Raw genomic sequence first — 16,291 nt, 5'->3', positions numbered from 1 at the left:
CTTGGGACTGGTCCCAGACTCCCGCCTCTTGCACACTTCCCCTAAGTCCAGGGACCTGGGAGAGTTTAGAGGAACTTCTCCATTCCTGTGTCTCTGGGGTGTGAATAGAGAATCTCTTTCCCCCTGGGTTAGGCTTTTGTATAACAAAGACACAAAAGCTGTGGTTTGCCCTTTTTTCCACTCTATTGTGGGCCCTTCCTGAATGAGTGGAGATCTGGTCTTATGCTGGAATGGGGTGGGGTGGGAGGGCTTTACTGGGAAAGGAAGAAAAAAATGAAAAATACAATAGGGGAGAAATTTAAGTGAATATTTTAAAAAATAGTAACACCAGGTAGTGGGTATTAGAGAGGGCACGGATTGCATGGAGCACTGGGTGTGGTGAAAAAATAATGAATACTGTTATGCCGAAAATAAATAAAAAATAAATTTAAAAATAAATTAAAAAAACAAAAAATAGTAACAACCTCCAGGCCTTTTTTGTTTGTTTGCTTTCTGTCATGCTTTATGCAACATTGGTGATAATGTGAAAGGAGCTCACTACAAACTGTCTCATTTAACTCCTTGAGCTTTTAATTTGTATATTTATAGTGAAAGCAATAGGGACATTCACTTCTAGCATTGAAACAAAACGAATGATCAGAGGAGAGGATAAAGAGAGAGGCAAACCAAGAAACAGACTCTTAACTCTAGAGAACACATTGATGGTTACCAGAGTGGAGGTGGGTGGGGGATGGAGGAAATAGGTGATAGGGATTAAGGAGGGTGCTTGTGATGTGCACTGTGCACTGTGATGTGCTTGTGTTGTTGGGAGCTGTTGGGTCACTAAATTGCACGTCTGGGGCTCCTATTAACTGTATGTTAACTAACTGGAATTTAAATTAAAAACTTAAAAAAATTTATTAAAAAGAAGTTTTAATGCATGCTTCTGTTGTAGTTACTTCTATAGCTGGGTTGGGTTTAACTGACATTGTCACAATTGAAGCAAAAAAGATCTCTTCCGAAGAGGTGCCTTTCCATCCTGGATATAAACAACATCCTTGTCTGTAGGAGTGAGGGAGAAAGGTAGAATCTGTTTACGGAGAAGAAGCCTTGGCTCTCAGTGACATCAGCGATGAAGTAGGTGGCCGTGAAGTCTGTGCAAGTAACTGGCAGGAGACCTCCTTTTGTTTACCTAATTCCTTGGTGTGAGTCATTTGCAAACACTGTCCACGGAGGCTCTGCCAGGTACATCCCTGCCAGGACGTCTTGCTTCATCCAGATGAATCCTAGGTATGCCCACTGGTTCTCAAAGGAGGCTACACACAGAGAGCACAGGGAATGCCCAGTGTCGATACTGGGGTATTTTTACACATCTCCTTACATTAAGGAACAAAATGGCAGACACTGTAGTGGGTGACAGTCCAGCACTGGAACGAGACCCTTTGCTTGAGTTGCGGCTGGGTATTAGCAATAGGGCAAGGGGCAGAGGTGTGGCGTTTAAATAAGTATAATATTACCATAAGATGGTTCTGAGGAGTAATTGACTTAATATGGCCACTGCCAAGAAGACTGCTGGACACTCGGTAGGCACACCGGAACATTAGCTGTCATTGTAATCGGGTCAGTGTTCTTTTTTTCTCTGCCATTTCCTTCCTGATCACACCTCTTTATTCCCCCCTAAACACTCAGAAGGCCCAACCTGCAATTCGTCACAGTTTATGTTCTGTTCGACATCACTGGAACTGCAAGAGCGCCTTACTATGATCTGTCATTTTGGGAAGCGTAGACTCGGGCTGCTTAAAGCCATTGCTTTGAAAAGGGCATCTGCCTTCTGATTTTTTGTGTTCCACGTAGGTCTTTAGGCAGCTGGGTTTCCCAATCAGTCTGCAATTTTATCTGTTTAAATGCATCTGATGCAAAGATTCAAAAAACCAACAAAGACACACTTCAGCATTAAAAGCACGTGGAGGAGCCTGGAGAGCCCCGCAGCACACAGGTAGGACAGACCTTGGGATTACTTCAATTGAGTAGCTCAGCGAAGCAATCAAGGCTTCTATTCATCTCTCCTCTTGGCTCACCACAACAGAGGGTTCACCTGTAGGCTGGTCTTACCTCGTGGGGGTAGTCTGGCTGCTAGCAACTTCTCAGGATGTTTGCTTTCACAGGTATCTTTGGAGAGGTCCAGAGAGACGACCAGTTTCAGAAGTGGTCTGAAAAGAGCAAGGATGGGTCTTTTTTAGAAGTTATAGAAGAAAAAAATTAAAAAAGAAAAGCTTCTTCAGTCTTATTAGCCCATAATTGTCCGCCCATTTGGTGGACAGCCCACTTGAACCAATCAACGGAACCAGGGGAGGAGAGCACGTGGATTCTCTTGAGCCCAAGCTACATGGCCCATCCTCAGTGGGAAGAGGGGACAGTCACCTCCTTGAAAGCACGAGGTACTCATGGAAGGTATGGCTACCAGGAAACAGACTCAGGAGAGTTACCAGGAGAAGCAGGAACAGATGCTAGGGGGTGTTTTCAATCTCAGGTACCACAACCGTGCCACCTGGCTCGAAGCTGGATTTTAGCTTGTTTAGCATTCATCGGCTCTCTGCTAAAAATGTCCCTTCAGCTCATTACCCTCGACAAAACTGGTTTTGTTTTTGTTTGTGCGCAAGTTTGTTTCATTCTGTATTGAGAGTGCACCCAGATCCGCACTGTCTTGGTTGCAGCACTGGGTCAGAAGCCTCGACCCTCGGCCAATTTCGTATTAGACAGTACTCAAAAGAGTTAAGTGCCTACCAAGACTTAGTCATATATTTTAAAGTAATTCTTTATGGTGCCCCACTTTCAAGAGAGGATTTTAGTGGAATGAGACTTTCATAGGTTGGAGGTGCGTCCGGATACGTTCGATTTCAGTTCCTAACTAACCCGAGGAACCCACGGTGGGTCATACACAATCCAAGAGGGAGGCAGGTGCTTCTGCCCTCCAGCCTTGCAGCTCTGGTGTGATAATCTGCTGTTCTCAACGCTTTTCCCACTAACTCACAAGGGAACCAAGAGGTTCACCCTGAGGACAGGCTCCCGTGGGCACTTCTCAGAGCATCTGTGTCTCTTTCACCCCCTCCCTTCCCCTCCACAGAAGCTCATCAGAATGCAAGTGAGTGCAAGACATGTTTTTACAGGTATGAACTTGAATCTGTTCTAATTTATAAAAAGAGACAAATGACTGTCAGACCTTAATTTTTGCATCAATCAAATTAGGCTGGATTACGCCGTGGTCAGAAACAACTCTCAGTGGTTTAACGCAACATTTTGTGTCTTACTCACTGGGAGCTGCGGTGGAGGGGGCCTTCTGCCATCAGGGACCCCAGCTGGCAAAGGTGCCGTCTCAAAAGAGCTCACACAGTCACAGAGCTGGGAGAAGAACCAAGTCCCCAACACCAATCCCAAACTTGTTCTTCATGATCTTGCTCTGGAACAACGCACATCGCTTTTGTTCCCCTTTTGTGGCCAAGATAAGTCACACCAGCCATGCTGTGTGGAGACAGGGAAACGCTGTCCTATGATTTGCTCAGAAAAGGAAAAAAGGAATATTTGTGAAAGCCCGAGTGGCCACTGCCGATTTAAAAAGAAAAAAATGCTTAGTAAGAAATGAGTTATGACATACCTCACTGCTCTGTACATTAATTGTACCTCCTGCTAGCCAAGAAAAGCTCCGCCGAGCAGCCCCATAAGCAGACTAGTGCTCTTCTTGTTTCGTTTTCTCTTTGTTTTGCTACCTGGAAAGAAGGACTTCTTGGATATTTTGCTGATAGGGGTTCGTTGCACACTGTAGTTGAGCGGAATCTAGAACTGTGCATCTGTACACAGGCACACAAGCATATTACACAGATAAACAGAGGGCTGCTTTATAACATATGCTCAAAATCTGAAGATGGGAACAGTCATCCAGGCAGACAGCAAAGAACTGGGAGCTCAGTTGAAATGGCTCCCCAATATCACACAGTGCCATCTCCATCCTGTAAATGCCCAGCTATGTATATGTGTTAATGCTTAGGAGAAAAACTGGAAATTGAATCACTAAAATGCTTAAAGTGACTTTATGTGGTTATAATAGTGAACACAATATTAGTTTGTATTGAACTTCTCTTTCATCTGTATTTTCTCAGTCCTCGATAATAAATGCCTTCCGCAGAAAAAGGACTGCTGCTTTTGTGGTTAGGCGAAAGAGCTGAAGAGCAAATTCTGAGATGGCCCCAGGACTCTTGCCCCCAGGGTGTGTGCCTGGAATCATCTCCTCCCCTGAGTGTGGTGGGACTGTGAGTATCATGGGCTGTCACTCCCCCACCCTTAGGTTCTGTGTGTGGCTAAAGAAGTGTTGCTTATACCATCAAGGTGTGATCCGTTGATTTTGAGTTCCTCAGAAGGGGAAGGATCCCGGGTGGACATGAGCAACTCAGGTGGGCTTTGTAAGGTGGCTTCTTCCTGAAAGAACAGTCCACTCCTGGCCTCAAAAAAGTGAGCTGCCATGTTGGCAGAGAGGACTGGAGGGTGGCTTCCAGGAGCTAAGAGCAGTCCCTGCCTGACAGCTTGCAAGAGAACAGGGACTCAGTAATTCAGCCATAGGGAAAGAAATTCTACTACCAACCAGTACACTGGGGAGAGGGTTCTGCTGCTCCAAGGAGACAGTAGCTGTGGCCTCTACCTTGATTTTAGCCTGGTGAGGTCCAAGTTCCTAGCTCACCCGTGCCTGGACTCCCAGCCCCTGGGCATTAAGAGAGAACACATTTCTGTTGTCTTAAGTCGCTGAGTTTGTGGCGCTTCCTGACACGATAAAAGAGACCTAAACTTCTATGTCAACAACCACAAAATTTGCTATTGAGTAGAATCAGGAGAACACGAGAATGAGCACATATTTGCAAAAGAAGGAAAAGATACTTCAGCTAGAAATCAGTGTTGCACACTTAACTTCGTGAGGAGTTTCTGGGAAGGTGCAGGGGGAACTTGGGAGCAGTGCCGGGAATTGTTGACCTCTTGTCATGGGGACTTGATGTGGAGTGCTGGTATGTACACATATTACAGGGTATTGAGACTTACGTGTATATGACTTGAGTCCCAACAAAAAATAATGAAAACCCAGTGAGCTTGATACTAATCAGTACCAAAACTCTATAAGGTAACAGTCTGAGTGTCTTGTGTATGGTAGGCATTCAAAGAATACTTTCCCAGTGTGGTGTAGTAGATGTCACACGAAGTTTACCCATTTAATCTTTTTTTTTTGAAATGTTGTTTATTTATTTGACAGATAGAGATCACAAGTAGGCAGAGAGAGAGAGGAAGGGAAGCAGGCTCCTTGCTGAGCCGAGAGCCCGATGTAGGGCTCCATCCCAGGACTCTGAAACCATGACCTGAGCTGAAGGCAGAGGCTTAACCCACTGAGCCACCCAGGCGCCCCCAGTTTAATCATTTTAAGTGACATTAAGTAGATTCACATTGTTACTTTATACACCCAGCTCCGCTATCCATCTCCAGAACTTTTTCATTATTCCAGACTGAAACAAATAGGTTTTTATTGTTGAGACACCTGGCTTTAGTTTCTTTTCGCCACGTGGACAAGCCAAGAGGCAATACAGTGTGGTTATGAAGGCAACGCTAATATTATGCTTAATTTATGTGTGAGGTTTGCCATGTGCTCTCATATGCTTCTGAGTTTTAGTGGAGTAAATATTCTTGGAAGACAGCCATTTATTTTACCTAGTTTCATAAACTGGGATTTCTAGAATCCCTTTCCAGTTTCCCCTCTCATCGCTTCCTCGCTCAGACTACCTCCTCCGTTGTAAAAAGCTTGGTTCTCAGAACCAAGACCATTGATTCTTGTTCCCGACCCCTGCCTGAAATGCTGTCATGTCATCCCTGGCTGACTTAGTTAACTCATTGAGAAAATTCTGTTAGGCACCTCCCACGTTTAGGTGCAAGGGGTATACCAGCGGGTGTGACGTTAAAGGACTTCATCTTGTCGTCCTGGCACTAGTCCTTTAAATCTTCCTGCAGATACCCGCTCTATGTGAAACCCTTCTCAGTCATCCTTCTGTACCCTTCTCACCCACCACCATCACCTGAGGCCCTTTTAGCGATTTCTACATACGCCTCCCTTCAGAAAAATCCCTCCCTGTATCACATTTATGTGTATATTCCACTGCCCTGCTTAACCGAAAGTTCCTTGAAAATTGGGCTCTTCCTGGTTCACCTTTGTGACCTGCGTCCCAAGCACCCTGAGTACTCATGGAGTGGATGGGTGTGGGTAGGGACATGAAGGTTATAATTAAATTAGAGATGCTTATTCAAAGATCACGGCTCCTTCACATTGGTAAGCGCCTAAAAAGTTTAGTTAATCGTTAAATGGGTAGAGAAAACGAGGAGGGCGCTTTTAAAGTCTCCTTCTGATGGATTTATATTATTAATTAAACAGAGGTATGTCGGAACCTGTGAACATGTACTTCTTCCTCCAGAAATCGGCTCCCTTTCTTCTTAATTAAGTTGGCTGTGGCACGGTGTAAATCTCCCTATGGTTATTCCACTCATTTCATACATACTAATGAGGACAGGCATATGAGTGTGGTGGTGGAGGTGGAAATCATTTATTCAGCTGTGGGAAAAATAACATCAGGACTTGGACCCCCTGCTGACTTTGCACACAGTTTTTCAAAGCTTTAAATTGGCATGCTAATTAAGTAGCTGAGTGCATTAAATAAAGGGCACACCATCGGCCTCCTGGGGGTTGGAAGGGACTCCTTGTGTTTCTCCACTTCACATCTCGGACGTGAGAGTGGAGAGCATAGGCCCATTCTCCACATTCTCCACATCTTCCCTTCAGATGTTATCTCCCATTTACGAGTTTTCTGCTTCCATCAGAGACTAATCACAGGGAGTTCAGAGGATTTTCAGAGTTCCCGGTAACTATAGGAGGACTAGTTTTGATGGAAGATGTCAGTTATGCTTGTCACTCTTATACCGTGTGCATTTCACATTTGAAAACGTGAGTGATAGTTCTCTTAGCTAGGAAAGAGTGTCTGAAAACATCTACTCTTGACTCTTGAACAACAGTGGGGTTAGAGACACAGGCCCCCACTCCATCCCTTCCCCACGCAGTCGGAAATCCATGTGTAGATTCGTCCAAAGACTGAACCACTAGTAGCCCATTGTTGCCCAGAAGCCCTACGGATCCCATAAGCAGCCTTTGTATGTTATATGTATGATGTACTGCATCCTTACAGCAGAGCAAGCAATAGACTAGAAAATGTTATTTCAGGAAATCTTTTTTTTTTTTTTTTAAGATTTTATTTATTTATTTGAGAGGCAGAGATCACAAGTAGGCAGAGAGACAGGAAGAGAGAGGGGGAAGCAGGCTTCCCACTGAGCAGGGAGCCCGATGCAGGACTCGATCCCAGGACCTTGGGATCATGACCTGAGCTGAAGACAGAGGCTTTAACCCACTGAGCCACCCAGGCACCCCTATTTCAGGAAATCTTAAGGAAGCACAAATGTGTTTTCTCTACTCTCCTGTGCTCACTGAAGAAAATCCACTTGTAAGCGGGCCCATGCAGGTCAAACCCGCGTTGCTAGAGGGCCAACAGGATTCTGAAAACAGATACTCAGAAGTGGTGATTATGCTTACAACATTTGCTAATTTCTAGTAAGAGATAAAAGGTTAAGTCCCCGATTCATTGTCGTATCTGCAGGAAATGGTGTGAGCTCTTCCTGGAAGAGAAATGTGTGTTATTTTCTATAAGCCCACTTGCTTAGTCAGCTCTGTCTATACCCCAACGAAGGTTTGGGGTGGCAGACCTGAAACCTGGCAGTGTTAATTTCACAGTCTATCCACCTCCTATTTTTTTTCTCAACTGTCAGGACAAATCTTTCTTTAAATCACAGAGAAAACATTTGTGTGTGTGTGAATATGTAAAGATGACTTCAGTGATTTCCTAGGGACACTAAAATGAAACAACCTTCCTACAAGAAAGCAGGTGACTTACTGTCACAGTGTTCTTCCCTCCCGTGTGCTTCTCTGAATGTTATGGGCATAAAAAGGTCGGAACAATTCATGCCAAGCAAGTACTGGTGGATTGATAAATTGGTTGGATGTGTTTTGATGGTGCCGGGACCAAAACCTCAAACGGAGGGGCCGGAAGCAGGCAGTGTCTTGGCCAGTGTCCCACAGCTGGTTAGCAGCACAGCCAAGACCCGACCCTCAGCTCCCACTGCTAGTTGGAATACCATTCTGCTGGAGATCAGAGACACAGTTGCCAAAACTTCCCTCTTTCTTTTGTTTCCTTATTTATTTTTTCCCCACGCTTTCCTCCATCTGTATCTTAATATGGTATATATTAGCAGCAATAAAAGAACTCACTTTTGTTTTCATTTCTAATTTTTCTTGAGGCATCCAATTTCCACCCACCCCGCCCTACAGGGCTCCCACCCAGCTAACTCTTTGCACCCCTTCACCATATTCTTTTCCTCTGGGAGCTGGGTCTGTTTTTCATGTTTTCCTGGCTGAATTGAGAAAGCAGGAAGAATTGGAGTGCTGACTTTTTCTTGTTCCTTATTTTACTGGAAAGTAGAGGGAGATGGGAGGTAGGGAGGGAAGTCTTGGGTAATGGTAAATAACTGCTTTTTGTAACCCTTTCATAAGAGGGTCTTCCCATCATACCAGTTACCTTGTAGTGCTAACTCAGGGATGGAACCCGTTTTCCCATCTGTATTGGGAAATGTATTTCCCATGACCATACTGGACAGGATGGGATTATGTTTTCACTCTGTGACATCCTCCTGGAAACCGGCACCTCAGCTAGAGAGACGTCGGGGGAAGCACCAAAAAGTGAGGGGATGTGTCCAAAGTGTCTTGGAAGAAATGTAAGGTACCACTTAAGGACAGGCTGCAGATTTGATCTTGGAAGGTCATGACCTCTTTGTGTCCTGTTCCCTCATCTGCAAAGTGGAGATGAAAAAACCCATCAGGTTATGTTGGAGAGATTAAAGTGTTTGGCACAAAGCCTAACCTGGAGTTAGTTGAGATTTTTAAAAGTTTTTTATTGTTGTTGTTTTGTTTTTTAAAGTGAGAGAGAGAACATGCGAGTGTGTGGAGGAGAGCAGGGGGAGGGGCGGGAGGATCTCCAGCGGGCTCCACGCGAGGGCGGGACCCAGCACCGGTACTCAATCTCACCACCCTGAGATCATGACCTGAGCCCAAATCAAGAGCCCCGTGCTTAATCAACAGAGCCACCCAGGGGCCCCTTAAGTTAGTTAAGATTTTTATTAAGTGGCACCAATAGATAAGGCATAGTTTCTGGGAACACTCACAGATTCTCTCTGAACTTCTTAGCCATGAACAGAGCTGTTTCACCAAATTGCCTTTTTTGTGGGCTGAGGTAGAAGGTGTTCATGCTTCAGGAAGGGTGAAGGAGAAGGATGACAAGACCTCGATAGGACATCAGAGCCTCAGTCAAAGGGCCCGAGTCCCAGCTGTGCTCTAACCCTGGGAAAGAACTGCAGTACCAGGCTGGAAACCGAGGCAAAGGCCAAGCCCCAAGAAGAGCAAGTCTCCTTCCAGTAATTCCCCTGCCCGCTGGCTGGAGGTTCTGAGCTCTCTGCTAAGGACTGCTTCCCAGCTGGACCTGTGCAGTAATGGCGTCACTTCATCCTGCCAGGCTGACTTCGGTTCCAGGTTCTCTCACCACCTGGCAGCTGGGGGTGCCCTCCCAGCATCTCCACGGCTGCGGTCACGTGGGCCCCCTCCCTGCACATGTGCATGTCGCTTTCTTGGGTGCTCCAGGTTGCTCTGCTCCCTGACGAGCAGCACCAGACATTCTAGGCTCCACCCTCTGGGCACTCGGAAGGTTCTCAGGTTCTCGTGCTTTCTGGAACGGTGGCTCCCTTCATCCCCACATTGTAAGCCCTGGCGTTTCCAAAGCCACTTCTCTATATGCTGTTCAGTTGTGTCAGCCCTGCTTCCTGTCTACACAGGAAACACCCCCCAGGCTCCCCACCCCATGCAGAGAAGCAAATAGTGGCTGCTGGTCTACAAGGGCCCTCAGCGGACCTGGAATCTCTTGTCTCAGAGGGACATGACAGGATGCTTCTGTGGGCCATTTCTAGGTCATGTGGGGTCTAAACTTCCAGCCCCAAGCTTCGCTGAACCTCTTCCCTTTCTCGTGCCCAGTGTGATGAGAAGGGTGATGAGGCCTGCCATCCTGCAACGCAAAAGAGCGGAGAGGAAGCAGAATCCAGGGTAGAAATTCATTTTTCTTGTTGCGATATTTCTTTGCTTGTTACACTTTCTTTGCACCCTCCAGCTCTTGTCAGAGACCCATTTGTGAATGGAGACATTTCTGCTTTGAAGTCATAATTTATCTTGCAAGAGCTGCTAAAAGAAGCACTTTTAAACTCGGATCTGAGCGTAGGCTGGGAATTGTAAGTCACCTCCTAGCACTTGGGCAAATTGCAAAGAGTGGAGTCTTTTTTACCTCAGGGAGTCAATTTTAACTTATTGCTTTTTTTCTCCGAAGATACTTTCCTCAAACACTTCGCCCACCCCCCTTGCTTTCCTTGCAAATTCTGACTTAGGTTGTATGAACCAGCCGTCTGCAATTTATTGATGATGTTTCATTGGCTGCAAGTTAACTGGTATTTACTTTATCATGAGCCATCTAGCTGAACAGGAATTTTAAAAATTAGTCTATGGAAAGCCTAAGGAAACACTGTATTTTTCCAATCTACTCCAAGAAAATTATAGTTACCACCAGTCATCTCTCTCTTCCAGAGCCTCAGAGAGAGGACATGGCAGAGGAGGAGAGATGGTGGATGCTGGCATCTGCGTGCCTGGATTCAAACCGTGCCCTTAACCGCTTACCTGCTCTGTGACCTAGGGCAAGTTACTGAACCTCTCTGTGCTGGAGAAGCGAAGCCCCTACTTTCCTTGCGTATTGTTGCAAGTAGTAGCTGAGTTCAGATACAGCTCAAGACAGAAGGGTGCTTGGCACCTAGAAAGGAAAAACGTAAGTACACTTTTCTTCTTGTTAAATTGTCTTCTAAATGTGTAATATTTGAATTCTTGGAGGAGCAAAACCTACAGATGGACCAGGACAGCACAGATTTCTAAAAACAGCTATCTTTCGCTTTTATGGTTTGACTGATTATAAAAATGGAGGTTAGAAGCAGATCAGATTGAATGCAAAGGGGTTGCTAGTTTTAGTCACTGGACGTGTTTTGTTTTTTTATTAAATGTGGTCAGGTGCATTATCTGTTTGAAGCTTCTGCGTCTTTTGACAGTGCTTTTTTGAGTTTCCTGTTGAAAGGGTTAGACAGAAATGTGTGAGTTTGCACAACACAGCCCATCTGACCCAACAGGACTATATTAAGTGGCCAGCCAGCGCCTCTGGCAGCCCCCCCCCCCCACCCTTCCCTACCTTTCCATACCGGCTCTGGAGCAAGGGACAAGAAGCACAGTTTATGTAAGCTTACAGAAAAGAAACATCGTAAAAATATGTATCTATCTCCATATGTTCCCACTCTTCCTACACGCTGAAGTTTCAGGGTAACTTATTAAATTTGCCTATTGCTGACAAAGCTATTCAGGGATAAACAATATCCTCTGTCATTTGCTAGGCAGCCAGATTTCCCTCAGAAGGTTCTTTTGGGGCCCCTTAAAATGTACCTTTGTTGTAATCCACAGAAAGTCACAAGAGAACAGCTGAACTGTGTAACTGAGTTTAATTTATTGTGTGTTCTCTCTCTCACACACACACATACACACAGCGTCCTTGTCCCTCATCCCTTTGCATTTTTTCCTGGGGGTGGGTAGCCAAGAAATGTGGGGCTCCTTCTGCAGGCCTGGGGGCCGTGACTGCTTTACCTTGCTGGGAGTTCACATACATTGCAATCATTTGTAATCTTCACTGTGACTTCAGCAAAGCTCTCCTATCATACTCATTTTATTGCCAGGGATTTGGCCATTTTGGAGATAAAACATAGTCATCACTTGGCAATTGTGTTTCAGCCACATGGACGCAAGCAGCTCTTAAATTTTGGGGGGAGGGTTCTGAAGGGCAGGTCATGTCGCTTGAATTTGTGGGGAGGGTGGGGTCTAGGGAGTGGTTCAGACAGTCTCAACCTGGAGGCTCAGAGTTCTGTTTCTAAGCACTGTTCCCGGGCGCCTGGGTGGCTCAGTGGGTTAAGCCGCTGCCTTCGGCTCAGGTCATGATCTCAGGGTCCTGGGATCGAGTCCCGCATCGGGCTCTCTGCTCAGCAGGGAGCCTGCTTCCTCCTCTCTCTCTCTCTGCCTGCCTCTCTGCCTACTTGTGATCTCTCTCTGTCAAATAAATAAATAAAATCTTAAAAAAAAAAAAAATAAGCACTGTTCCCTTCCTTCTGATCCCTTGCACACAAAGGTAAAGCCCTCCTCTATCTTGGTTTCCGTGTCTACTGAAATAATTTTCTGCTAATGTGTATCATGTTATAATCCTATGCTGGTCCTTATGAGCACCCAAATAATCTGTTTTCTCCAGGAGGGCAGCAACGCCCTAAGGAGGCGTTCTGTATTCTCAGCACCTAACCTGGTGTCTGGCATACAGTTGGTGCTTAGTAAATAATGACTAGTTGAGTGCTGTCCTCTTTATGCATGTTTCTTAGGGCACTTCTGTGTGTCCTCCATAATGCCATGGACTCAGTGCCGATGGGGGCCAGATGTGATAGGGGAGGTAGAAATTATCACAGAGCTCTCTGGGCAGGTGTGTGTTCCACCAGCTGATAGTTTAATAAGAATTTATTAGATTTGCACTGTAAACTTCTGTTGCTCTCAGCTAAGAACTTGAGGGAAACATCAAAAAAAAAAAAAAAAAATAGTATCCTTGCCTAGAGAATTTCCAAGCCTAGCTGGCAAGGTGAGTCTTACCTATCTGTGGGATTCCGGGATAACTCAGTGCTAGCCCAAAACCCCACCCAAACCTAAGACCGATTCTAAGGGAAATAACATTTCAGAGAGTTGGATTGCTGAAGGTACTTTGAGGTGGTGGGAAAGGTTCATGCAGAGTTAGATCCTAGGTAGGAAAGATGTGTGGAGTTTGGATGTGTTGAGGGGCAGAGACGAGACTTCACATATGGCAGGGGTAGGGGGGCAGAGAGAGCATGAGCGAAGACGTGGAGCCTGGTGTGAGGACCTGGGCACAGGCGATGTGAGGAGAGAGGCCACTAACCTTGCCGGAGTGGCATGTACTTGAGAGAGGACATCAAGGCCAGGCAATGGAGAACACAGACCTGTGTTTTATTATCATGATACCACTCCTTGATCAGCCCTGTCAGGTCGGGAGACTTTGGTGCCCAGAGTGGCCGAGAAATAATTTGGACAGTAGTGGAGTTTGGAGGGAGATACAGGAGCCTATCCTGGTGCCTCCACTCCACAGCCACCTCTTAGTTTTGATTTCACTACAGTCAGCAAAATTTCCTATTGATGAGCAAACCTTCTCTCTCTCTGTAAGGCAGTGGTGCTCAAACTTGGATGTGGATTAGCATCCCTTTGGGGTCTTACTGTAAGGGCTGATTTCTGAGACCTGTCCCCTTCCCCATGCCTGAGTTCTCATTCAGTAGAACTGGATCAGGACCTAGGGATGTGCGTTTTTGCAAGGACCCAGCACGTCCCATGGACTGCACTTGGTGAATAGAGCCCCAAGGAGTAAGTGGTCCAAAGAGGCAGTAAAAACAAAAAACAAAAAACAAACAAACAAAATGGGCAGCCAGCAAAAGATATTTCTAAGCTGCACGGTTAGTTACTAAGACTGTGTTCTCTGATGAAATTTAAACACTGTCCAAACAATTCTTATCTGTCTCATCATTTGGAGCTTACCTTAATTTGATGGGCAGTGTGATATGTACAATAGGCATGGAAATGATCTGATTTCTAGAAGCCCCGGTAGGGAGAATATTAAAGCTCACCTCAGTCCAAGGACATCCTAAGAGCAGCTCTTGAATTTATTCTTTGCTATCAGCTGGACCCAGAGTAGCTCATTTTACACTACAATTAGTAGCAAATTACAGTCAGACCGACTTTCAAAAGAGCTGGTTACATTCTGCTAGGAGACAATTTGGTGCTCCATTAAATCAAGCAAGCTCATCTGGCTCCTGAGACTTGGGTCTCCTAACCCTGCAAGGCATGCACATTGGCTTCCCTTTTAGCAAAAAGCTGAGCTCTGGGCTTTGGTGTTTCTGATCCGTGTTCACTCCGACAGTGGCTCCATCTTCTTGGGCTGGGTGCAGACATCTCACTGGCAAAAACACAGATTGGTAAAGACACCGGGTCCTTGTACATGTCCATGTGGGAAAAGTGCCAGTGACTTCTGGGGCACCTGACCTGGTTTCTGCTGTCCAGAGATGTGGAGTTTCTGCAGACCTCACTCCTAGGTCAAGAGGGCTTCCTGGGTGGATGCAAAGGAGGGGAACTCTTCTCTGTCAATGTTTTTTTTCTTATTCAGTACACACTGAAGAGGTGGGCGCCTGGGGGGCTCGGTCCTTAAGTGTTTGCCTTTGGCTCAGGTCATGAGACCATGGTGGGATGGGTATGGAGTCCTGCAGTCAGATTCCCTGCTTGGGGGCGCAGGCGGGGCAGGGGGTGGGGGTGGGGTGTCTGCTTCTCCCTCTGCCTCTCTCAGCGCTTGAGCGCTCTCGTTCTCTCTCTCAGATAAATAAAATCTTAACGTGCACGCACGCGCGCACACACACACACACACACACAGAGGCAGTGCAGAGCAAAATCCTTCCAGTGGGCTTGCCGCAGAGTCACACCGTTGCAGTGTGACGCCTGGAACAGTGTCCGCTGAGACGGTGAGGTACAGGTTGGAATGTGGGCTGCACAGGATGGGGCCCAGTTTTGAATGGGTGAACCTCCTCAGAGTCTGAATCTGAGGAAATTGCAAAAAGCCTTGTATTCTTACAGGTATAGGAGGGAGAAGCCTCCATAATACTTTACGGGCAGTCTTTCTTTTCTTTGTGTTTGCCACTTTCTTACAGTTTTATAATGAGAGAAAGCAGAGCAAAGAAGTCTTAATAGTGAAGAAAACACATTATAGGACTAATCCTGATTCTCTCTCTCTCTCTCTCTCTTTTTTATAAGCTGCCAGCAAGAAAGAAGTGTTTGGCTTCATTTTATGTGATGCTGGCTGGGCAGAGGCAGGCATTCATCAGGGAGGCAAGCATTCACGGAGCTGTCTGTCTTAAGGTTAAATGGGTCCAGCGTGGCTACCTCAGCTCTTTCATGCCCAAGTACAAACACCTGTGATGCCTGGAGTTAGGGAAACAAAATCCCCCCCACTTTTGTGGAACTCCAGCCTCAGGCACCAAAGGTCCCCCTCAGCTCGCTCAAGGACAGGCAACCTTCGGCTCTCCCACAGGCAACACAGGGCAGGGAAGGAATGTTGTTGAACTGCACTGATTTTGAATCCAAAGCCAACACCCTTTTCAAATATGTAAAACATTTGGCGTGTGTAGAATATCTGCTAGGCCCCAATGGGTCCCCCGATGCTGATGGTTCTCCAGGACCACCCAGTTCTTGGCCTGCCACCCAGGTATCTTCCAAACTCCGGCTCAAGTTAAAGGAGAGACACCTCCTTTCTTTTCTTATTTCATTTTCTCTGATCATTCACCGCCTAAGACAGGAGAAAGTGGGGCACCTGGGGGGCTCAGTCAGTTAAGCGTCTGCCTTCAGCTTCGGTTAAGATCTTGGGGTTCTGGGCTGAGTCCCACCTCGGGCTCCCCGCTCGGTAGAGAGTCGGCTTCTCCCTCTCCCATCTCCCCTGCTCATGCTCTCTCTCTCTCTCTCAATTCAGTAAATCAATATTAATAATTCAATCTAAGCCAGACTGTTTGGTGTCACCACAAGGGACCAAGACAGTATCTTATTAAACAAAAAAGAACAGATGAGTTAACTGTCTTAAGGCTGTCTTAAGGGTGGCTGCAGATAGAGTCTGTGTCTTCCTGTCCTCAGCTGTACACTGAGGAAGAAAGAGACACAAACCCTGGACCACATGCTCCTAAACATTTTGGGAGTGAAGGGAGGGAGCTGTGTCTTCACCCTCCTAACCTGGGCCCTTTGAGACCCGAGGAGAGGAGGGCGGGTGCCCCTTCTGAACAACGCCTGGTGTTTTTTTCACCCCTGAGCTGCGTCATAATGAAACATCTCCCTCGGGTGTTATCTTGCTTCACCTGTATCTGACATGAAGGAAAGGGTAAATTCCCAAGGAAAAAGGGAATAAGGTGACCCATTTCCAAGACAGAAGGGGAGGCT

The 16,291-nt window shown here is 46.2% G+C and overlaps 1 long non-coding RNA gene across 1 annotated transcript in view; it reads left to right on the top strand.

Annotated features, from left to right (window-relative positions):
- Positions 1-16,291, top strand: part of LOC132027382 (uncharacterized) — a 142,822-nt gene that overhangs the window by 31,120 nt on the left and 95,411 nt on the right. Inside the window, exon 2 of the long non-coding RNA XR_009407141.1 lies at positions 10,781-11,015. This is a non-coding gene — a long non-coding RNA (uncharacterized LOC132027382). The remainder of the gene's footprint in view (positions 1-10,780; positions 11,016-16,291) is intronic.

The sequence above is a fragment of the Mustela nigripes genome, chromosome 12 (assembly GCF_022355385.1).
Source record: "Mustela nigripes isolate SB6536 chromosome 12, MUSNIG.SB6536, whole genome shotgun sequence".
Lineage (NCBI taxonomy): Eukaryota > Metazoa > Chordata > Mammalia > Carnivora > Mustelidae > Mustela > Mustela nigripes.
The sequence above is the reverse complement of the archived record's forward strand: the minus strand, read 5'-3'. Positions and strand labels throughout refer to the sequence as shown.